The following is a 23332-nucleotide window of genomic DNA, read 5'->3' as shown; positions in this document are numbered from 1 at the left end:
TGAGTCTCGTGTACAGCAGCAAGCAGTGTGCCCTAGCAAGCCCTCTGTGCTTAGTCACAGGCTGGGGACAGCCCAGCACAAGCGTGTATATTGAGGTGCCTCCAGAATGCTGAGCTTCCCATCAACTATGCACACTGCATCAGGACTCTTGCCTGGTGCGTTTTCACGGCTACTGGAGTTTTCAGCCAAGTCGTCTTGAAAGCACAAAATGCCTAACTACAAAACCAGGGTATGCGCTCCCTGTTCAAGCTACATCGTCATCCAGACACAGCGATGTCACACTGTAGATCGTTGAAGTCATCTTTGTCATTCCGAGAAATCTCTGAGATGAATACAAGAAACGGCAACTACACTATTTTGAACGTAATTCAGGGCTGAAGTGTTTGAAGATATGGGTTGAGACCAGAATATTGTAATATATCATGCGAAACAATGACATAATAGTTTGCACATGCATGATGCATGGACACGCCTGTTGTGGTACTCATTCTACCATTCATATGGTACGCTGTACGCTGTAGCACAGGAAGCCACAAACCCGGACAGTCAGTGACATTCAGAGCAAAGCTATAGACACTCTGATGCATATTTTGGATGTTCACATAAAAGTCTTCAATGGCTTTTTTTTTTTTAAGTCTTTATTTCAGTGAGCATCTTTTTTTTTTTTTAAGATTTTATTTATTTATTTGACAGAGAGAGATCACAAGTAGGCAGACGCGGGCAGAGAGAAAGAAGAGGAAGCAGGCTCCCTGCTGAGCAGAGAGCCTGATGCGGGACTCATCGCAGGACCCCGAGATCATGACCTGAGCCAAAGGCAGAGGCTTAACCCACTGAGCCACCCAGGCACCCCTGACTTTTTTTTTTTTTTTTTTTTAGTTTATTTATTTGACAGATCACAAGTAGGCAGAGAGGCAGGCAGAGAGAGGAGGAAGCAGGCTCCCCGCTGAGTAGAGAGCCGGATGCGGGACTCGATCCCAGGACCCTGGGATCATGACCCGAGCCGAAGGCAGAGGCTTTAACCCACTGAGCCACCCAGGCACCCCTGAAAGTCTTGAATAACTTTTTAAAATCACGATTGAATTTTATATTTTATTTTATTTTATTTTTTTTTTTTAAAGATTTTTATTTTATTTATTTGACAGAGAGAAATCACAAGTAGGTAGAGAGGCAGGCAGAGAGAGAGAGAGGAGGAAGCAGGCTCCCTGCCGAGCAGAGAGCCCGATGCGGGACTCGATCCCAGGACCCTGAGATCATGACCTGAGCCGAAGGCAGCGGCTTAACCACTGAGCCACCCAGGCGCCCTGAATTTTATATTTTAGAGAAGTTACTGGTTTGTGGAAAATTTGAGCGGAAAGTCCAAAGAATTCACAAGCACCGCTTCTCCTTGTTTCCCACCTCTGTGGTTTCTCCTGTTATTAGTATCTGGCATTAGTGTGTTACAGGTGTTGAGCCAGTCTTGATACATTATTGTTAATAACTAAAGTCCATAGTTCACATCTGGGCTCACTTCTCTGTGTTGTGCATTCTATGAGTTTGGAAGAACGGCTGAGGACGTGTATTGACCATCAAAATATCATGCAGAAGAGTTCACTGCTGTCAAAATCCCTTGTGCTCCACACACCTCTTTGTCCCTTCTTCCTCTCCTTCCGAACAAACCCCCTGCAACTGCTGACTTTTCTCAATCTCCAGATAATTCTCACACTGTGGGAATTATATAATGCGCAGCCTTTCCATATTGGCTTCCTCTGCTTGGCAATGTGCATTTAAGATTTTTCGTATTTTGGGGGCACCTGGGTGGCTCAGTGGGTTAAAGCCTCTGCCTTCGGCTAAGGTCATGGTCCCAGGGTCCTGGGATGGAGCACTGCATTGGGCTCTCTGCTCAGCAGGGAGCCTGCTTTCCCCCTCTCTCTGCCTGCTTCTCTGCCTACTTGTGATTTCTGCCTGTCAAATAAATAAATAAAATATTTAAAAAAAAAAGATTTTTCGTATCTTGAAAGCCCATTTATTTTTGCTGTTATGTGGATGTCCCACAGTCTGTTTATCCATTCACCTACTGAAGGACATCTTGGTTCCTTCCAAATTTTGGCAGTAATGAACAAAGCTGCTATAAACATTTCTGTGGCAGTTTTTAATTCATTTGGGTAAATACTGTTAAGAGTTTAAACCATTCATATAATACCAAGGAGCATGTTTGCAGGGTCACATGGTAAGAGTACGTTTAGTTTTGTGTGAAATTGCCAATCTGTCTTCCAAAACGGTTGTACACGTTAATGACCACCCTCCCACCCTCCAAATAAGAGAGCTATTGTGTGAAAAAACACAATTTTGTTAAAAAAACAAAAATCATCTGTGAATTACTTGCTGTAATTTTCTCTTGAGGCAGTGGGAGGAAATGATAAAGCTAGGAGGACAAATAGAGATTTTTCTCTGCTCCACTCAAGAGACCCCCCCCCCAAACCTTTCTAGTACAAAATAAACCTTTAATCACAAGTGGGACTTTTTGGAAAGAACTTAGTCATTCATAACTGTTTTCACCTTACCCTAAGCTATTAATTAACATCTTTTTGGCAAGTAAACTTTGGCCCGAGTCAAAGTCTGCATTTGCAAAACTTCATGCACAGCATTGTTGGGTGTTTCTAAATACACGTTCCCTGAGAAAAGCAACAGAAGGTAATGCCGGATTGTAAGAAAGGTATTAATTTTCTTTTTCTAGCTTTTCAGCCAATGAGAATATATTTTAAATCCTTTACCATCCTCTGAAAAACATCTCTAAGAGGAGGAACAGATGGTCCACCCTACCTACCCCACCTGTTTTACTGGTTACTCTTAGTCAGACAAAGCTTCAGACATAAAAGCCTCACACTGATGTACTAAGAATAACTACATAATTCTAAAATGTGTGTGCCTCTACAGAGTGTGAAGGAACTGAGGTGTTTTCCATTTTTAAAAAAAGTACTATTGTCATTAATACAAAAAAAGATTTTTCCTGAAAGTGAGGAGAGAGCGTCTGCTTTTTGGTTCGAACATAAACATAAGACATGTTCAATGTAATCATTTTAAGAATGCAGAAAAATATTAAGACTATGACAAAAACCATGCCAGATTTCAGCACCTGGAGATAACTGCTCTTCGTATTTTGAGTAACGTACTTCCAAGTATCTCTCGATATATATAGCTTATAAAATTAGGATAATACTATACATATTGTATTGTAATCTATTTTTTAAAATCTGCATGGTCTTCTGTACATCTTTCCGTGTTAAATACACATGCAATTAATTATGATTGCTTTCTTTAATGGCTGCCTGGGTATTCTGATGTATGACTCTATCTTAATTTTACAAACCTCTTATTGATGAACCATTGGACTATTCTAAGGATTTGGTGTGATGTTCCCATAAAATATTCTTGAGGATTTACTTTACTGTCTTCCTGAGATATATTGCTAGTAATATAATTATCAAGTTAAAGCTTATGTAATTTTTTGGTGTTGTTCTATTTTGCCAGACTGCCTTCCAAGAGATTTGTACCTATCCAAATCCCATCAACATTACAAAAGAGATGGCATGTTCTCTCCAGCTCCCCAACCATGGGCACTGAAAGATTTTTTGAAAAGTTCTTAGAGGTGAGAAACTCTGTGTCAGTGTTGTATTTATTTACATTTCTTTAAGTTTAAAGTAAAAGCTATTTTCATTTGCCTATTGGCCATTTGTAATAGTTTTATCCTTTACCCGTATTTCTATTAAAGAATATTTTTCTGGCTGACTGAAGATCTCGCTATATATTAGATTAAGCAAAATGAATTTATTGAATTTCTAAAGGAGCTGCTTCTTCGACATTTCTATTGGGAAGCTTCGAATGTAAAAATGTTATCCCTACATGTACAGGCAACCTACTAGAATTCTGCTAAGAGTATTAAAAAAAAAAAAAAAGACATTGCTAGGACAAAATGCTTTAAAAGGCTTTGTTTCACTCAGGAGAGAGTTCAAACGAGCTGCAAAAAATATTTTTTTTTAAAAGATTTTATTTATTTATTTGACAGAGAGAGATCACAAGTAGACTGAGAGCCAGGCAGAGAGAGAGGGAGAAGCAGGCTCCCCGCCGAGCAGAGAGCCCGATGTTGGGCTCGATCCCAGGACTCTGAGATTATGACCTGAGCTGAAGGCAGAGGCTTAACCCACTGAACCACCCAGGCGCCCCCCCAAAATAATTTTTAATAATCATTATCTAAGGAACTCAGTTCATCAGGAGCAGTGAAAATCAAGGCAAACCAAAGAATGGAAAACCAACCTAGGTTTGTATCTGCACACTTTCAGGCTACGGTCCCTGTGAGTTCTAGTCTAGCTCTCTAAAATGGTAGGACGCAGTGCCTACTTTCTGTCTCATTTACACAAAAGAACCTGAAACTCAAGAAGTAAATGGGGACAATGGGATGCTGCCTTTGTGAAAATAATGTAGCCACCTGTGTCCCCACTTAGGCTTTAATTAGGAGGATCACATCTCATACAGTCGGGAGAGCAAGCCACCCTAAAGAATGCTCCTCCAGTGATTCCTGAGGAGCACGGTCAATTGAGGCGTCTGCTCAGCTGAGTCTCAGGGTTCTGCGTTGTGACAGGGGCTCTAAAGAATGCAACATAGAGGCAGACGAAATTTTCTTATTCTGAGCCTTAAAATCCACCCCTCCAGGCTTGCAGACAGGAGTCAAAAAATAGAAGAATAAGATACGTGGGGTGTAATACAATGTATGCAGGTTTCTCAAATAGAAACAGGGAGTAGAGTCTGGTTTAAATTCTAGGTCATCGAGAAACAGATCTACAGGAGAATTTCTTAGACCCTATCTCGAGGAGAGAAGAAGCGTCTTACTTAATCTAGCTCTGTTTTCACCCTTTTGAGTGGAAAGAATGAGCTCTTCACTCAATGGTATGGCTCTGACCCAGTAGACGTTCAAAGAAAGATCCTTGAAAAGCATGGCATCATTCATGGGGTCAAGCCACCAGTAATGCCAGATGAAAAATAAAAGTGTGATTTTTTTCTTCCTTTAACTCTGTCTTTTAAAGGGGAAGGGGACAAATGTTTGTATAAAATCAGAATAAAATACAAAATGTGTGAATGTGCAAATCCTGTCTTGTTCACAGGGTCACTGCTGGTTTTATAAGGCTATCTTATTTCCTAATCAGACTGACAACTCCTTTTGGGCAGGGATTTATCTCATAATTTTCTTGTATTACCTCACACCATATAAAACAAGTATCTCTTTATAGATTGCTTTGCAAGGCTTTGGGCCAATGAGCTAAAGGCATCTACGGTTGTGTGACACAGTTTACTTACGATTGTGCCTCGAAGAATATAAATTCCGTCAAACAATTCTGGGAGACAGGATGGATTTCAAAAGAATTGAAGAAAGCCGCATTTAATAATCTTCAGAGAGTATAGTGAATCTCCTACAAAATAGGTCATTATGTATTTGGTGTGTATTGTGTGTGTGTGCGCGTGTGCATGCACATCTGTGGGCTTTCCCTACCATGGTAGAAAATCAATTTTGTGGGGGCCTGGGTGGCTCAGTAGGTTGAAGCCTCTGCCTTCTGCTCAGGTCATGGTCTCAGGGTCCTGGGATCGAGCCCCGCATCGGGCTCTCTGCTCGGTGGGGAACCTGCTTCCTCCTCTTTCTCTGCCTCCCTCTCTGCCTACTTGTAATCTCTGCCTATCAAATAAATAAATAAAATCTTAAAAAAAAAAAAAGGGGAAATCAATTTTGGTCCCAGACACGATAAATAATCAACAATATAAACACAGCATTTTGCAACAGTTTGAGTCGTAGGTAAGAACACATGATGAAAAACTTTTATTTTTTTTCTGCAAAATCAACAATCTAAGTGGCCATTTGACCGTCAGCGATTTGTTCTTGCATGAAAGGCTGTCGTTAGACATATCTCTGAGGCTAAACTGGAACTTCGAGTTTTGTTAGCTGCCCTTTGTAAGTACAGCCCTTTATATTCAGAGGACCCAAGAGTGTCTTATGTTCCTGAAATATACACCCACACGCCCACACGGGCTTCTAGATAACAGCCGATTACAAGACATTTACTGCTTGCCTCTCTTTTTGTTACAGAAGGGTTTCATTTAGACGCTTATATAAATCAGTTATAATCTGAAGTTTTTGTAATGATTTGCATGAACGTCCTTATCCTTTATGGACATTTCATAATGGATAAAGATATGGAATGTTTCATTACATACAAAATAATCAAAAAACATTGAAATGCATTGTATGCTATAAGAGACTACTTTCTGTAATTACATGCAATAGTCTATATATTGAGTTATGCATTAATTATAAACAAAATATGCTGACTAGATTTGAACACCAAAATTCTTTTTTTTTTTTAAAAGATTTTATTTATTTATTTGACAGAGAGAGATCACAAGTAGGCAGAGAGGCAGGCAGAGAGAGAGGAGGAAGCAGGCTCCCCGCTGAGCAGAGAGCCCGATGCGGGACTCGATCCCAGAACCCTGAGATCATGACCCGAGCTGAAGGCAGCGGCTTAACCCACTGAGCCACCCAGGCACCCTGAACACCAAAATTCTAAAACAAAAAAAGTAGACTGATTCTTATAACTACTACAGTATAATATTCTGAGAATTTCTAAATGTGTTTTGGCTGTCAGGATTTTGTTTAAAAAATTTTTTATGATTTATTTGAAAGAGAGACAGAGAGAGAGGGTGATCATGAGTGGGGAGGAAGGGCAGAGAGAAAGGGAGAAGCAGGCTCCCTGCTGAGCAGGGAGTTGGATGTGGGAGCTCAATCCCAGGACACTGAGATCATGACCTGAGCTGAAGACAGAAGCTTAACCCACTAAGCCACCTAGGCGCCGAAGGAATTCAGGATTTTTTTAAACTAAAAATCTACAGGGCACACAGGGAAAAAAAAAAAATGTAGTGAAACCAATGATTTGTACGATCTACTTTGGCCAAACACTCCATTCTCTGTCAATTAAATGGATTCAGTTTTTCTGTTATATTAGAATAATTATAATGATATTAATATTTATTAGGCAGTTACATGTTAGGTGCTTTGCTATACTGATTTCTTAAAACGGCACTGTGAAGTAGGTTTCCCTCCAACCATTTTAAAAATAAAGAAACTGTGGCTTGGTGGGGTGCCTGGGTGGCTCAGTGGGTTAAAGCCTCTGCCTTCGGCTCAGGTCATGATCCCAGGGTCCTGGGATCAAGCCCCACATCGGGCTCTCTGCTCAGCAGGGATCCTGCTTCCTCTTCTCTCTCTGCCTGCTTCTTTGAGATCTCTGTCTGTCAAATAAATAAATAAAATCTTAAAACAAAAGAAAAAAGAAAAAAGAAACTGTGGCTTGAGAAGAGTCTTTCCCAAGGTCACAGACCGACTTGAATGACCCGGTTGAGATTTCCATCTAGATGCTCTCGCTTCACAATCTATGCCCTTGGCTCTTATCATTGCTTCGAAAAGTACTAATTGAGCATGGACTATGTGTCACACACCCTGGAAGATGCTGAGGATAAAGTAGTCAGCTGAAAAATTCTGGATCTCAATGGGGATTAGCAGGAGGGTCCTAAACAAAAATTAAAAATACAAATGGTGAAAATGATCACATCTGTGTGATATGTTCTGAGGCAGGTATATATACCTGAGTCAGGTGTTTGAGTCAGGCATTGCTGAGTCAGGTGTTTCCCCCTCATTCACACAGCAGCATCTCATGGACAGTCTACTATCCTACACGCTTGCAGGTTGAAGAAACAGAGTACAGAAAATCTTTGATTTGTATTACTGACCATTCTGTCATCTGGCTCCTCCCTTCCACTGTCCGGGAAGCTAGAGGGAAACATGCCTGGAGGGAGGGCCCACATTCTGTATCAGTCTTGCTGCCCCCTTAGGAGTCAAGCTTCCCCTCGGTGTGGCCGGACGGGGTCTCACTCAGATACATCTGGTGGACAGTCAGACTTTTAAATTTGTACACCAGAATAGATGGTTATTAGGTGATAGAGATAATGCCTATCTCACTTATGGATTATTGTATGATTTTATGGGGCCCGTATTTTGGAATACCTTCCAATTACCTCTTGTGACAAGGGCCACACCTCTGAGAACACCATCAGTCAGACTCATGGCGCCATTTTAGCCTGAGATGGTTTCCTCCCTTGAAGCACACACCTCATGCCATCAACAATATTCAAGATTGCTTTTATTTTTTTTTTTAAGATTTTATGTATTTATTTGACAGACAGAGATCACAAGTAGACAGAGAGGCAGGTAGAGAGAGAGGAGGAAGCAGGCTCCCTGAGGAGCAGAGAGCCCGATGTGGGGCTCGATCCCAGGACTGTGAGATCATGACCTGAGCCGAAGGCAGAGGCTTTAACCCATTGAACCACCCAGGTGCCCCTGCTTTTTTTTTTTTAAGATTTTATTTATTTGAGAGAGCGAGAGCACACACAAGCAACAGGGAGGGGCAGAGGGAGAAGCAGATTCCCTGCTCAGCAGGGAGCCCAATGTGGGGCTTGATCTGAGGACCCGGAGATGATGACCTCAGCTTAATCAACTGAGCCATCCAGGCACCCCTACAGGATTGCTTTTAATCACTTGACTTGAATATGCATCCTTGGTTGGCCCCCAATCCAGAATTCCCATTAGTAGCCCCAAATACCCATCACCACCCAGAGAACCAAATCCAGATGGTCTCCATGTGTGTTCTAGACAGCACCACCTTTGTCATATTCCAGGAAACAAGCCGCAGCAGTTGTATGAAATCTCTTTCAAACTTTGCTCCACTCAGAAGATGCCTTAGTGCACGAGGTCTCCCGGAACAGAGTACCGCAGACTAGGTGACTTGAATAGCAGCAGTTTCTTTTCTCATAGTCCTGGAGACTGGACATCCAAGATCAAGGTGTTGGCATGGTTGATTTCTTCCGAGGCCTCTCTCCTAGCTGATAAGTGGCCATTGTCTCTCGGTGTCTTCACACCATCTTCCATTACGTGGGCCTGTGTGTCTGGCTCCGTGTGGGTCCCAATTCTCTCTTCTTATAAGCACACCAGTTATACTGGTGTAGGCTTCACTGTAATGACCTCACTGTAACTTAATTACCTCTTTATCAGCCCTATCTCCAAATACAATCACATTCTGAAATACTGGGGGTGAGGGCTTCCAACCTATGCATCTGAGGGTGGGCGGGGTGAGGGCACATGACAGGGAGGAACAGGAACGTTTACCAGATAGGAGAGCGTCTCCAGCCAATCTGTCTTTCAGTTACAGAGTATACAGGATTTTATGCTAAGTCCTCAACTCCTAAGACCTCCTAAACTTGGCCTACGGGTGGCATGGGGATATTTTCCCTACCGCTTCACAGAGGAGGGCAGCTGCCTCCAGCAGTGTTTGCTAGAGAGGGGTGTACCCCACCAGACAGGAAGCTAGATGGTATAAATAACGTTGAATCGCATAGTGAAAGTGACCGCATTCCTTTGGGTTCTGAGGAAGTCATCTGGCAGTGGGAGTTTGTTGGTAATGTTTTTAACACTTGCTGAGTCCTCCCTACCCATGGCTTCCCCCGCCTACCCCCCTTTTCCTAAACAAACAGAAATCAGGCCTCAGGCTCAAGAGCCTTTGGCAAGCTGCAGCGCCCATCCCTAACTAAATCCTATTTTTGTAGCGTTGTTGGTTTTCACTGGATTCATGAGGTCACCCACTATTCCATTTGTGGTGATTCTGTTCTCCCACTAAATTCATGAGATATATATATATATTTTTTTAACATAACACGAAGTCTTTAAGTTAAAAAAAGACTCAGTTGAGGGAAAAATATTAATGATGGTGCTCGCTATAGGCACAGATGGAAAGATCAGGAAGGCAGTTTACAAAGGATGGAAAGTCTTAGAGAGGCCGCTCGCCCGGGTTAAGGTAAGCAGAAATAGTGGTCTTCGGTTTTTGAATTGTCCACGAGGGGATGCTACCTTAAAACAAAGGCACTTCTAGATCCAACCCAGAGTTACCATTGTCAGTGTGGTGGTCAATGCTGGTTTCCAGGGTCCTGCTCCCCTCCCCCAGAGTGATGGACATAGTGGGGCACAGCTTTCTTCCCCAGCTGTTCTTCTGAAAACTCCCATACCCAGGATCCAAAAGAATCTCAAGGTTCCCCCTCTAGATCTTCTTATTCCTTTTACTTCAGTTCCAGCATTGACATCCAGCCCTCCTCTTGGTAAAGGAGCAGCTTATTACAGAAGCTGAAAGCAGACACGTGTAGACAAAGCAACGTTTCTGGCTTGGATCTGAAGACTTCCAGGAAATCCCAGCCTATATTCGACTCGTCATTCTTTTCCAAGCTTGTTCTGTCTCTTTGCCACATTTTTGTTTTACAATTTGTGGTTTCGTTCCTCACTTCCCTACCAGATTTCTTTTTTTTTTTTTTTAAAGATTTATTTATTTATTTATTTGACAGAGGGAGAGAGAGAGATCACAAGTAGGCAGAGAGGCAGGCAGAGAGAGAGAGGAAGGGAAGCAGGCTCCCCGCTGAGCAGAGAGCCCGACGCGGGACCCGATCCCAGGACCCCGAGATCATGACCCGAGCCGAAGGCAGCGGCCCAACCCACTGAGCCACCCAGGCGCCCCCCTACCAGATTTCTGACTTAACACTAATTTTAGGACTCAGGTTGTTCAAGAAGGAGCTTGGTTTATGACTGTGTTTGAGACCTTCTAGCTTTGTGAAATGTCTTATCTGCAAGAGTAAGATATTTCCCCCAGTTAAGGTTGGTTAAATAATCTTATATATGATGGTTTTAGAAGAATTATTAATCCATGGGGGAAATGCATTTTAAACAAAGAGAACAGTTTACAAAACAGCATTTCTGGTAATGTACTACTTTTTTTTTCTTTTAAAGATTTTATTTATTTATTTGACAGACAGAGATCACAAGTAGGCAGACAGGCAGACAGAGAGAGAGGAGGAAGCAGGCTCTCTGTTCAGCAGAGAGCCTGAGGCAGGGCTTGATCCCAGGACCCTGAGATCATGACCTGAGCTGAAGGCAGAGGCTTTAACCCACTGAGCCACCCAGGCATCCCTACCTTTTTACCTTTTTTTTTTTTTAAAGCACTCTATGTATACATACATTATCTGTAACAATTGATTCATATGTAATTGGAAAAGTATGCCATAATGTTATTAATGGTTCTTTAGCTGAACAGATAAGGGTTTTTCATTGTATTCTTTATACTTTTTTCTACATGTTCTCAATCTTCTACATTTCATTTTTAATTTGTTTAAAATTATCAAAATACTATTAACTTTCCAACAGACCACATGGTGGGGGGCAACAAACGAACAAACTGTTCTATTCAAATGTTTCCAAGATGAAGCCTCTACCCTCTAAGCATGACCGAACCACTGCTGGTGTGGGGGCTCTTCGAGAAATTCTCTTCACCCTCTGCTGAGAAAGGAATGGAAACGCCATAGCTAGTTTTGAGCCATTTTCTACCAAGAGACACGGTCTTAGGTGAGATACAAGGTCAACACCACCAAACAACTTGCCTGACTTTCTTAACACCAGGTTAGGTGAAATCTTTCTTTCTTCCTCAAAGAGACGAAAAAATTGTCATAGGTTTGATCACAGGGTTTGTGAAAGCGAAGGACAAGTAAAAAGAGGCAGACAGCAAGATACAATACCAATAACCAGATACATCATATTATTTCTTTAGGGACCATTTATTTCACCCCCTCCCCCCGTATCATAAAACTTTTTCCATGGCAGCAGTTCTCAGTCTTTTGAACCCCTATCATCGAGCTGAACCAACATGGTTCCAAAGTGTAATTAATTTTCCAGAAGGCAGGCAAGAGAGCCTCATACAGATGCAAATCAGAATGGGGAGTGATTTTACTTGGATAAAATTATTTCTAGTTGCTTCTGATATTCCCCTCCCAACTTTGAGAATTACTGCTTTATAGTATTTTGTTGGCTTTTATTGAATATTTAGTAGATCAACATCACCTATTAAAAAAAAAAAAAAAAAAAGCTTGGCTGTCTTCTGCTAAACACTGTTAGCATTCTCCCTTCACCCTTCCTCACTTTGTCCTTCCTGTGTGTCTCCCAAACCCAGATGCTTCAGGGCAAGGTGACTTCATCTCTAGCCTCAGAGCTAAGCCTGGGTGATTTGAAGGGTGTTCTACTTAAGTAATGAATCATTGAACACTACATCAAAAACTAACAATGTACTACGCACTGGCTAACGAGACATAATTTTTTTTTTTTTTTTTAATAATAATAAAGGTCATCTCAAACGCTTGTGACAGTGACTGGTTAGGACCTGGGCAAGTCAACCGTGGCGTTTCCCCAGCCACGGGATTGTTCAGGAATGAGCAAGAGCCAAGGTTAGCCAATGGACTTTATTTAGCTGGTTAGAAAGAAATTTGGTCCCTGTTAGGAGAAAATCCCTGGGAGAGATAAGTTCTTTCTCTGAAAGTCGTTTTTTGTAGCCGTGAAGTACAGGACTACTTCACGTTCTCCACAGTGAAGGAAGCGGACGCGAAAATGAAACAATTCTAATTGAAGAACCCAGATAAGGAACTCACAGGAGCTACTCCCACTCAACCTGATACCCTTCCTGCTGCTCAAGCCCCAGTGGCAACCATTGCCTTAGTCTGTAACCAGCGGGGTAGGAGGAACTTTTCTATTCCTCACAGCTGAAAGCACACTAATACTGATAAAATGTAGGTAATATTGAAAAATTCCTCAAAATAGAGGCTCATGATTCTAGTGTGAACGGAGTTTTACTTTATAGATTGGGATGAATAGGGAAAGAGAATCTGCTTCGGTCTCTAACTATCGATTTAAGTTAATCCCCTTAGATAGCATCTTAAATATTAATACCGAAAGTTTCCATTAAATACAGCATAATAATACAGTTGGTTAGAAGAGATGAGGGCTTTTAGCAATCACAGAACGCCGATGATTGTGAAGCAAATCTCAATAATAGGATTTGTGCTTAAATTATGTTTTTACCTATAATGTCCTTGAGATCTAATCTTAAAATATTGGTGCTGATAAGTGATTAAGATACATTTCTTAGTGAATAATTCATGTATCAGATCATCAAGTTGAAGAATTATATTGCAGAGAGATTTCAATAACCATTTATACTATCACAAGAATAATCCTTATGTTTTTTTTTTCTTAAGATTTTATTTATTTATTTGACTGACAGAGATCACAAGTAGGCAGAGAGGCAAGCAGAGAGAGAGGAAAGGAAGCAGGCTCCTTGCTGAGCAGAGAGCCTGATGCGGGGCTTGATCCCAGGACCCTGGGATCATGACCTGAGCTGAAAGCAGAGGCTTTAACCCATTTAGCCACCCAGGTACCCAATCCTACGGTTTTTTTTTAAAGGGATGTTTTTTCCAGATAATCCATTCATTCCTTTAAGTTTATTGAAATATTCTAAAATAACAAAACTGTAAATATAAAAGGTCAAATTAAAAAAAAAACCTCAACTTTTTCCCTCTTTGGTAAAATCATTTCATGTTTTGTTCCATAAATTGCTTGTCTAAGTAATCCGTACCTTTAAGTGTATGGGAAGGACAGGTGATAGAAAAAAACAAAACAAAACAAAACAAAACAAAACAAAAGCCCAAGCAAACAAAAAAAACCTTAAAACCAAAAACCATAAACCCAAACCCAGATGCCAGGTAATCTACAGGATTCTTCTCTAGAAGAAATGTAACTGCATTGAAAATGTGTGTTTTTGAAGGTTACTTAGGTGCCAGAATCATTGTGGAAATGCTATGCTCCCTTTTCGTAGGAAATCTTCTGTCCTTCAAAGATGCTTGTTTTGAGGTTTCCATTTTCTTTTCTCCATCGAACTCAGTATCTATGCTGCAGACTCAAGGTACATAGGCACTTTCGTATCCATCCTCCATTATTTACTTATATTTAATTTGCTAGATTCGTACATTCTTACACATCATAATAGTATGTGGCCTTAGAGGAAAAAAAAGTATTCAGGCTGGCTGGATATTGACCATCTAGACTTAAACTGATTTCTATTTTGCTGACACAAGAAAGTGGGAAAAAGAAAGAGCGATGCTGGAAGAGAAAGCTCTTGCATTAAGGGGAAATGTATTAAATTATCTCTATTTTTTTTTTTGTTTGTGTGTGGAAGTTCATGTTTGAGACTTTAAAATGGAAAGGTGTATAGGGTGTATAGGGTCCAAACAGCTAACCTGAGACTATTTGGGGGTTCTATTTACAAAAAAAAAAAAAATCAAACACATTTTAATACAAAAAGACTTTGGGGGGTAGGACCTGTAAACAAAATATCTCAATGAGTGAAATTTTAACCAAAGTGAATAACACGACTGGATACGTTATCTTTGGATAGAGCCAAAGTTAATCTAAGAGGACTGGGAGAAAAAAACGTATAGAATAATTTTGTCTCACTCCCGGTATCAGATTGAAGCACGTTGCTTGTTTTAAATGGATTTGAAATGAATGCATCTGAGGAATGGCTATGAAGTTCTACCTTTTCATATCAAAATGATAACACGAGGCACCCACACACATGAGGACCATCCTGGGTCGGGAGAAAGTTAATTGATCTGGGCAGAAACGCTTTAGGGAAAGGACAAGAAGAAAAGAAACCCCAGCACGTGTGTAAGATAAGTACTCCCTAGGCTCTCCGTCTCAGAAGTGGTTAAGTTAACTATTTGGATAGCATGATAATTGGGTCCATTGCAATGCATTTGATATTTAATGCTTTGAAAATGGAAGGAAAGTGGAATATCTGATCACTTTACCTAAAACTTAAAAGCTTACTTAAAAAAAAAAACAGTGAATTTGGCAGAAAATAGATATATGATAAATTTATTTAATCCCTCTGATTAAGTTCAGTGAGAATATTTTCCAAGATAGACAGCAATGTGAATTTGGATATTTTTGAAATTTAAAGAACCCCCTGGGAATCTGATGGAGCTGATGGTTCTGTTTTGGTCCAATTACGAAACAGGAGAAAGTCCTTCAAAACTTTCGATATCTACATTTAAAAACCTGAAGCTTAAGAGTTTGACCAAGGTAGAAAGCCGCTGGCCAAATCTAAAAAAAATAATATAACATTTTATATTATATAAATTTTATATTATAAAATTATAAAAATGTTTAATATTCTTATATTTTTACTTTATAATAGAAGGTATTACTCAAATATATTACATGCCAGGTTTAAAGACCATCTCCTGGCTAAAATCCATCATAGTTTTGCCATTTTTGTAACAAATATTTACTGAATGTCTATCGTGTGCCATCGACTTATTCCAGACGCTGGGGATAAGGTCCCTATCTCATGGAACTTAATTAATAGATTATACTTTGTTGGCATTTGTGCTATTAGCCAACTGAATTGTTAATTTAAACAAGGATTTGGGTTGCAATGTATCCAAATAATGTTAAAGTTCCCAATAAGAAAAGAATAATGAACAAGTAATACAATATCTTTTTATCTTTACTCTGCTGACTAGATATCCTTTTGGTGTATTCATATTCTTTGATGGAGATAACAGAAACTGGTTTGTTAGTAAACATTGTCCGGATGGTGGTGGACCAAACTATAATATCCCATATCTTGGTATGATGCCAATGTTATCTAAATAAAAATTATGAGAAATGGCTGGTGAATACATATTTGTGCAAACACATTTGGAAGATACTTCTCATTGCCTCTCTGAGCATTGACTTAAATTCTGCAAAAGTCTAGATTTTAAAAAATATTTCTTGGGACGCCTGGGTGGGTCAGTCAGTTAAGCGGCTGCCTTCGGCTCGGGTCAGGATCCCAGTGTCCCGGGATCGAGTCCCACATTGGGCTCCTTGCTCGGCAGGGAGCCTGCTTCTCCCTCTGCCTCTGCCTGCCACTCTGCCTCCCTGTGTGCTCTCTCTCTCTGAGAAATAAATAAAAATAAAATCTTAAAAAAAAATCCTTTCTTTGTCATTTTAAGTATCCTTCTCACTCCCTGATGAAGTAGTCGTCTTCATTTATCAGATTCCTGCGGCACTGTCAATGAGAATGCTAAAGAAATATACGAGTTTCATATTTAGTTTCTTTTTTCCTTTACTCTCCTTCAGTTTTTCCTCTTTCTCTTCTTGACACTTATACAATAATTATATTTTTCAAGGCTAACTTGGTATTTGTGTAAAATTATCTGTTTTTTAAAAATTTTTATTTTTATTTGACAGACAGAGATCACAAGTAGGCAGAGAGAGAGAGGGAAGCAGGCTCCCCGCTGAGCAGAGAGCCCAGTGCGGGACTCGATCCCAGGACCCTGAGATCATGACTTGAACTGAAGGCATCGGCTTAATCCACTGAGCCACCCAGGTGCCCTAAAATTATCTGTTTATAGAGCTTCTTAACCTTCAAATTTTTCCCAAAATAAGGCCATAAATCTTTCTTTTCTCCTCTAGTCCAATAAATCACTTCTTCTCATCCTGGTAGAAAGTTTCTGAAATCAAATAGACTGCGAAGTGTTTCCTAATGCATCAGAGAATGGCTGGTACAATCTGAACAAGACAGTCTCGTAGCTACATTTCTTTCTTTCTTTCTTTCTTTCTTTTTTAAGATTTTATTTATTTAGTTGACAGACAGAGATGACAAGCAGGTAGAGAGGCAGGCAGAGAGAGGGGGGGGGGGGGGAAGCAGGCTCCTTGCCGAGCAGAGAGCCTGATTCGGGGCTCAATCCCAGGACCCTGGGATCATGACCCAGCCGAAGGCAGAGGCTTTAACCCACTGAGCCACCCAGGCGCCCCTCGTAGCTACATGTCTTAATCTGTGCCAAATTCCATATTCACCTTGGTTCTCTATCCGTGTAAGATTATATCTCTATGACTATCCATCAGTGGCACAGATACAATTCTAACATCGTTGTAAGTTTGGCTTAATTTATTTAACGAAAATTTCTTGAGCCTCTGCTACAAATTTACTCAAGACACTCTTCTAGGCACTAGGAATATAGTAATGAACAAAATAGACATGTTCTCTAGTTTACTGGAATTTGCTATTCCTGATTTTTGGGAGATTACATATTTCTGGTTAATGGTAGAATAATCCAGTTAATGCCGACATTGCAGATTTTTGGCTAAAAGTTAAAAAAAAAAATCACTGCTTCTTACCTTGTAATCAACCCTTGTCTGGGACATTCATCATTTTATGGTAAAAATTTGTAACAATTTGGGGCACCTGGGTGGCTCCGTCGGTTAAGTGTCTGGCTTCAGCTCCGGTTAGGGTCTTAGGGTCCTGGGATCGAGCCCCACGTCAGGATCCTTGCTCCTTGCTCCTCTCTCTCCCTTTGCACCTATCCCCCATTTGTGCTCTCTCTCTCTCTCAAAATAAATAAATAAAATCTTTTTAAAAATTTCCTAACAATTTATAGAGTATACTAATGTTCTGGTATCACACAAGAGTACCTCACAGCTAACCATCCAACCATTTATATCTGAAGTAATTAGAATCTTCAAGTCAGCTTTCCTGAGAACTTCCCACCATCTTGAAATAACAATGACTTCAATGTACGATTAGGGAAACAAACTCAATCTTCTCCAAGCCCTTAGAGCCCTATGCGGAAGTAAGACATTCCTTCCCTTTAGATATTGTCTTTATCTCTTTCAGTATTGTGAATAGTAAAGCGAATCTGGCTCAAGAATGTCAGTAATGAACTTTTCAGCCAGTCCATCAAATGACCCCTTAGCTAGAGCAGAGGGTTGATATTGATGGAGTCTGTGTGGGGAAAAGGCTGAAGGTGTGATCCAAAATGAATTTCTTTGAAGGATTAAGTTTTTTCTTTTTTTTTTTTTTTTAAGATTTTATTTATTTATCTGGCAGACAGAGATCACAAGTAGGCAGAGAGGCAGGCAGAGAGAGAGAGAGAGGAGCAGGAGGAAGCAGGCTCCCTGCAGAGCAGAGAGCCCGATGTGGGGCTCTATCCCAGTACCCTGGGATCATGACCTGAGACAAAGGCAGAGGCTTTAACCCACTGAGCCACCTAGGCGCCCCAAGTTTTTTCTTTTTAAGTCATGCAAAAATGTCCATTGTATCCATATAGCTTCATGGGTTTTTTTTACTATTGACTAACGTTGCTGTTCTCTGATAGGATATGGGAATTTCTACTCATTTCCTAGCATGGCTCCATGGGCTCAGGTCATACGTGCACCCCTCTTCGAAATCACCGGGGTCGCTTAACACAAGCTGTCAGACCATCTGGCCTCTCATTATTATCCAATTGTTCCAGTTATCCAACTTCACATTGTCTCATGTGTTAAAAAGTAATGAAAAGCAGAGATGCTTTTCTTTCCACGGGGTCACTGGGAAGATTGGAAGACTTGATAGGATATTATTATTTTTTTTTAGTTTCTGTCATTTTTAGAAGATTTTATTTATTTATTTGAGAGAGAGAGTGCAAGCAGGGGGAGGAGCAGAGGGAAAGGGAGAGAGTGAGGGAGAAGCGGACTCACTGCTGAGCAAGGAGCCCAGGATCCTGGGACCATGACCTGAACTTGAATTAAGATTCTGCACTTGGATCCCAGTCAAGGTACAGATATAAAATGGTTCCATTTTTCTCTAGTTACTGCTTCTAATTGTGCTCCACAGAGTCTCCTCCTATCCCTGAATGACAGCTTGATCAGAAGTTTCTGATTACTTCTAGCTCTTAAAATATCAGTTTAGTCCAATTTAATCCATTTTAAAAGGTCACCTCATATCTGTTTGAAATCTCGTCTCTTCCCATTTTCCCTGTTCAACAAAGTTTCCACCTATGGTATTTGAATGGGGGCAAGAAATGGGATCCACTTTTTCACCCTCTGTCCTCCCTTTCTTTGGAGACCTTACTCCTCCAAAGAATTGGGATCCCAGATGGGGAACAGCAGCAAATATCCCTAACTTCGCAGATGCAGCTGTGGTCCTCTTTCGTCTGTCGCGCTTTCTTTGTTCAAGATCTGTCTCTGATGTCCTGTGAGTGACTCCCCGATAAATGCTATTTCTCTTGGGACACACATGGGAATTGCATCTAGTGGCAATGTTGTTGGGGGTGGCATGGGGGAGCTTCCCAGTGCAATGTGTTGTATTCTCAAAGACCTACCCTCACTCAGTCATTTTTGATTCCTCCTGCTCAACTCTTCTGGAACTAGATCAATTCCCATATTGGAATTGACCCCATAGCTTCTCAAGACTGCAGCCTCCTCACCTAGTGACTTGGCTTCTTGGACACCAGAATGGCTCAATGAATGGGACCTACCACCATATTCTTTTCATCCACGGGAATCGCACACATTTTTGACACAACAAGACAAAGTAGGCTTCTCTCTCTCTCTCTCTGTCATAACCGTATAGACTCACAGCCTCTTTCTCTCTCTCTTTTCCTACTTAAGTATCTATAGTGAGCTGCTAATTAGCATGCCCACGCACCTTTGTGAGAAATTCCTGTTGACTCACTCCTTTGTACTCAGCCTGGGTTGAAGAGGGGGAGCACTTTCACTCTCTACAACAGGAAGGCCCTCAGGCTTATCACTAACCACTCCTTAGCCTGCCATGTTTGAACATAGTGTCAGATGGCTACCCAGGCGATGGTCGTGCTGAACCAGGTGGTCACCTCCTCAAAGCCCAGGAGATAAGTGGCCCAGGAGAGGCTTCTGGGCCTTAATCGTTCTGGGTGCCCGGCACAATGAAGGAGACACGACAACCTCTTTGTCATCCTTTGAGTCATGGGTGACATCTCCAAGGCAACAAAGTCCCCATCCAACATACTGTTACCTATTACACTGACTAGACTCTGCCTGGAAGTGGACACGTTTTTGCAAATGAAAAATCCTATAGTGGCAGTGAAAACACACAGTAATTTAGGAAGGGCAGTTTAGTGATTTAGGCAACTGCCAAGGGATATCAGCTTTGCTATACCACTTGGGAAATGAGGTGACTAAGCGCGCTGGCTGCTGGCTGTGGGCGCTGCTTGTGCTATCGCTCAGGGATGTGGGTGAGAAGTTGAGGGAGCCGTCTGTCTTCTCTGAATCCAGGCCATATGTTTAGAGCCTTTCTCCAAATTCATTTGATGGGGGCGGAAGGGTGGGGGAGATGGGTAATGTTTGTCTGTTGTAATTTCTGGTTGTTGATGGTGGTCATAACACAGACAGGGAGGAAATGGTTTGCTACCCTTTGGGTGTCCTTGTAATTTCATTGTGAACCAAAACCCTTATACCAGAGATATCTCACAGTGAGGAAGACCATGTTACCGTTTGATGGGGTCAGACTTCTGTGGGCTAAAACCCCCAGAAGCCTGGAGAATGTCTCCTCTAGATAGCTGAGTAGGCAGACTCCAGCATTTCCTCCACCATTGGCTTCCAGGTTTCAAAAGGAAGCTTTTCAGAGGGGAAAGAAATTGACACACAGGAGACATTACATAATAGGTGAATCAAAGTCCCATCACGTCATAGAGTGTCTCTCAATGACACCGTGTCCCAGTGATTGGGCTTTCATCCCAGCATAGAACATCTGTTGCATCCTTTACCCCTAAAATGAAGTCCTCTCAAGGAGCCTGGGTGGCTCAGTCAGTTGAGGGTCTGAATTTGACCTCAGCTCAGATCTTGCTCTCAGGGTTGTGAGTTCAAGCCCCGTGCTGGGCTCCATGCCGGGCCTGGAGCCTACTTAAAAAAAAAAATAAATAATAAAATAATAAAAACCAAATAAAAAGAAGTCCTCTCAGAAGGCTGCTGCTTCTAGTATGCCGTTGCTCTACTCATGGCCTCCTCCTTCTAAAGCAAATTCGGTTGGCCTACAGGCCTTACCCACAGTTGCAGAAATATCTCTAGCTCTGTCTGTTCTCTGTGAAGTAGGAGGCATTCTCCCACCCTCTGCTCTGTGCCTCGCCTCAGAGGCAGAGCCACTCGGTACCTCAGACCCCGTCCCAGCCTAAAGGAACTTCCAGAAGCTTACTCCACAAAGAAGGGAGAGCAAGGAATGTTGCTCTTCTTCTGATGCTTACATTTGACTGCAAGCTTCTCCTGTCAGGCAGAAAGTCAGTCTCCAGTCGCTCCTGGGTTCCCCACTGCACACACAAAATGTTGTGCAAAGGTGTTTGGGTTCTTACATGAAGCAAATATTTGTGGAGGGTTTAGGAGGTTTTGCTCTTCCTCTTAACTGATAAGTTGTCTATCATCCAAGCCTCTGTGGTCTCCTGACTTATCTAGTGAGTCTTCTGATTCTGTGTCAATTTAGGGGCATAAAAACTTGTGCCAAGGGTGATAAATAGGGGGCTACGGTCTCCATTTCCTAGGGATCCCACAGGGCTAATCTCCGCTTCTGCCCTTTCTGAAGGTTCTGCTAAGGAGTGCAACGGGGTTCCCCAGCACACTGTCCTTCAGTCCTCTCCTTCCCACTTGGAGGTGATCTTGTCTCCTTTCCTGACTCTTGTCCTTTCTCTGCCCTTCAGGAATACCCATTAGAACCACCTTCCTGAATTAATGCCAGAGGTAACTGAAGTGTGATTGAAAGAAGTTTTGGTTGGCTCCTGTAATGCTGTTGCTGTTTGTTAGTTTGTTTTTTAGCTGAAATTAATAACCAGCATTTATTGTTGTTAAAGATTTTATTTATTTATTTGAGACAGAGAGAAAAAGAGAACAAGCAGTGGGGAGGGGCACAGGGAGAAGCAGACTCCTTGCTGAGACAGAAGGCAGATTCCATCTAGGGACCCTGAGATCATGACTGGAGCCGAAATCAAGAGTCAGACAACAGGGCACCTGGGTGGCTCAGTTGGTTAAGTAACTGCTTTCGGCTCAGGTCAGGATCCTGGAGTCCCAGAATCAAGTCCCACATCAGGCCCTCTGCTCATCAGGAAGCCGGCTTCTCCCTCTGCCCCTCGTCCCTTTCATGCTCTCTCTCCCAAATAAATAAAATCTTAAAAAAAAAAAAAAGAGTCAGACAACAGGTGCCGCTATAACTGGCATTTAAAAATCAGATGAAGGGGGTGCCTGGGTGGCTCAGTGGGTTAAAGGCTCTGCCTTTGGCTCAGGTCATGATCCCAGGGTCATTGAGCCCCACTCTTGATTTCGGCTTCCCCCTCTATCTCTGCCTGCCTCTCTGCTTGTGATCTCTGTCTGTCAAATAAATAAATAAAATCTTTAAAAAAAAACAAATCAGATGAGGGAGGCACCTGGGTGGCTCCATTGGTTAAGTGTCTGACTCTTGATTTCTGTCATTCTAGCTTCTTATGGAAATTTAGAAATTTTATTACCTGGCCATAAGCAGCTGGGCTGGGAAGGGCTGCTCTTTGGGCAGGCACCAGGCTCTGCTTCTGTGCACCTGACACTGGTTACTAGCACCTGCCTGACCTGAACGAGTGTGTGACTTTGGAGCGCCCTGCTGTGGCCTTTCCTAAGAGTCAGGGAGAGAAACTGTTTCAGGACTACATCACCCTTAGAACATAAATATAGGCCAAACTGAGGGAGTATAAAAAAGCTGGTTTTCTTTGCAGGACCAGAAGAAAAAAAAAAAAACAACAAAAACAAATGACACAATGATATATCTGTCCAAATCAACAATCAAAATGGCTGCCGCATTCAGAGATTTCATCATGGCTGGGGCTTCTCCCTGAAGTAACGCCAACGAATCTTCACGAACACCTATTATCCCTGTTTTACAGAAGGGAAAACGGAGGTTCAGAGAAAACAGACGTGGCCAGGTCACAAAGTGGAACTTGGGAGAAAGGTCGGTAAGGCTCTTCACTACTGGGCTACCCTGCCTCTCTTGCCATAGACATTAGTGACCCTTCTTCAGGGGAGTAAGGGCACCCAAATTCATTGCCAGGTTTAATGATATCAGATGCTGGGCTGGAAGTCAAGTCATGCGGATGCTGAGTGAGTAGAAGTTACTGCCTCCACTCTCCCTCCCTCTGCCTGAAGGGGAATGTCAGGGTCTGGAAGGTCAGGGTCTGGACCATGCTCTTAGACATCACAGGTGTTCAGTTACTGTGCTCATGTTGTTTGTCTGAAATTGTAATAAGTGCATGTGTGTGTGTGTGAGTGTGTATGTGCGTGTGTTTGTGTGGTGAGAAGGGGGAAGAAGAGGGAACCGACAGAGGCAGGGCTCCTGATCCTTCCTGTCTTGGGCCATAAATGTTGCTGGAAAGAGTCCAGATAAAAGGAACTGTATGAAAATTTTACTATGTGAAAGAGTTTCTTGGTTAATTTTAATGGTTTGTCAGAGTTTTCTTTTCTGATTTGAGATTATTTTCTGACATTCAGTGGTGGTTTACAATCTAGCTTTTCAGCCTGAAATATCCTAAAACAAAACAATGAGACATC

General features: G+C 41.8%; 1 long non-coding RNA gene across 2 annotated transcripts; it reads left to right on the top strand.

The window, feature by feature from the left end:
- Positions 1-2620: 2620 nt before the first annotated feature.
- On the top strand, positions 2621-22740 carry LOC309861726. 2 transcript variants are annotated; one of them, XR_014310153.1, is made up of 3 exons: positions 2621-2692; positions 3508-3625; positions 22672-22740. It is a non-coding gene; the product is annotated as an uncharacterized lncRNA (long non-coding RNA). The 2 variants fall into 2 exon arrangements; XR_014310154.1 differs by lacking the exon at positions 22672-22740 and adding an exon at positions 4043-4409.
- Positions 22741-23332: the final 592 nt, after the last annotated feature.

Source organism: Mustela nivalis (assembly GCF_964662115.1).
Source record: "Mustela nivalis genome assembly, chromosome: 3".
In the NCBI taxonomy this organism is placed as follows: domain Eukaryota; kingdom Metazoa; phylum Chordata; class Mammalia; order Carnivora; family Mustelidae; genus Mustela; species Mustela nivalis.
Note: the sequence above shows the minus strand (reverse complement) of the source record. Positions and strands in the feature narration are given on the sequence as shown.